At 38.6% G+C, this 1,184-nt stretch overlaps 1 protein-coding gene across 1 annotated transcript in view; it reads left to right on the top strand.

The window, feature by feature from the left end:
- Window positions 1–1,184, top strand: part of LOC105308576 (sialic acid-binding Ig-like lectin 14) — a 5,257-nt gene that overhangs the window by 2,501 nt on the left and 1,572 nt on the right. The window lies entirely within an intron of this gene.

Below are 1,184 nucleotides of genomic sequence, written 5' to 3'. Positions count from 1 at the left end.
TATTTTCAATTATAGCTGGCATACAATGATATATTAGTTTCAGTTGTAAGGCATAGTACTTAGAGATCTAATGCAACTCACGAAGTGGTCACCCCGTAAATCTAGTACCCCGCTTTCCCCTTACATATGTATTACAACATTATTAACTATTTTCCTTATGCTACCCTTTATATCTCTGTATCTATTTTGTAACTATACATTTGTACTTCTCAATCCCTTTGCCTTTTTTGGCCATCCTCCAAAACATCCCTCCCATCTAGTAGCCCTTAAAATATTCTCTGTATCTATACGTTTGTTTCCCTTTTGTTGTTATTGTTTATTTTGTTCTTTAGGTTCCACATGTACGTGAAATCATGAGATATTTGTCTTTCTCTACCAGCCCATTTCATTCAGCATGGTACCCTCCAGGTTCATCAAGGCACTATCATTTTCCATCCCTTCCCTTTGGTTTGCGCGCGTCTTTAATTTGAGATGAGTCTCTTGTAGGCAGCATATGTAGGAGTCTTGTTTTCTTATCCATTCAACCACTTTATCTTTTGGTTGGAGCACTTAATTCTTTTCCATTTGAGGTACTTATTGATAGGAATGGAGTTATCGTCATTCTTTATTCCTGTTTTTGATATATGTTTTTTCTTCTCAAAGAAGTCCCTCCAGCATATCTTGTAATACTGGCTTGGTGTTGATAAATTCCTTTAGCTTATTTTTGTCCGAGAAGCTCTTTATCTGTCCTTTGACTTTAAATGATAGCTTTGCCGGATGAAGTATTCTTGCTTGCAGATCCTGGGTTTTCATCACATCGAATATTTTGTGGCAAGCCCTTCTGTCCTGCAGAGTGTCTTTTGAGAAGTCAGCTGCCAGTCTTATGGGTGTTCCCTTGTAAGTGGCTAACTGCTTTTCTCTTGCTGCTTTTAAGATCCTCTCTTTGTACTTCATCTTTGGAATTTAATTACGATGTGTCTTGTCGTGGGCCTCTTTGGGGTCCTCTTTCTTGGGACTCTCTGAGCTCCCTGGGGTTGTATGTCTATTTCCTTCACCAGATGAGGGAAGTTTTCCATCATTATTTCTTCAAATAGCTCTTCATCGTCTTGTTTTCCTTCAGGTACCCCTAGGACACAGGGGTACATTTAATTGTGTCTCACAGGCTCCTTAAATTATTATTATAGCCTTGGCTTCTTTTTTCTTGC

Source organism: Pteropus vampyrus, unplaced genomic scaffold, assembly GCF_000151845.1.
Source record: "Pteropus vampyrus isolate Shadow unplaced genomic scaffold, Pvam_2.0 Scaffold593, whole genome shotgun sequence".
NCBI lineage: Eukaryota > Metazoa > Chordata > Mammalia > Chiroptera > Pteropodidae > Pteropus > Pteropus vampyrus.
Note: the sequence above shows the minus strand (reverse complement) of the source record. Positions and strands in the feature narration are given on the sequence as shown.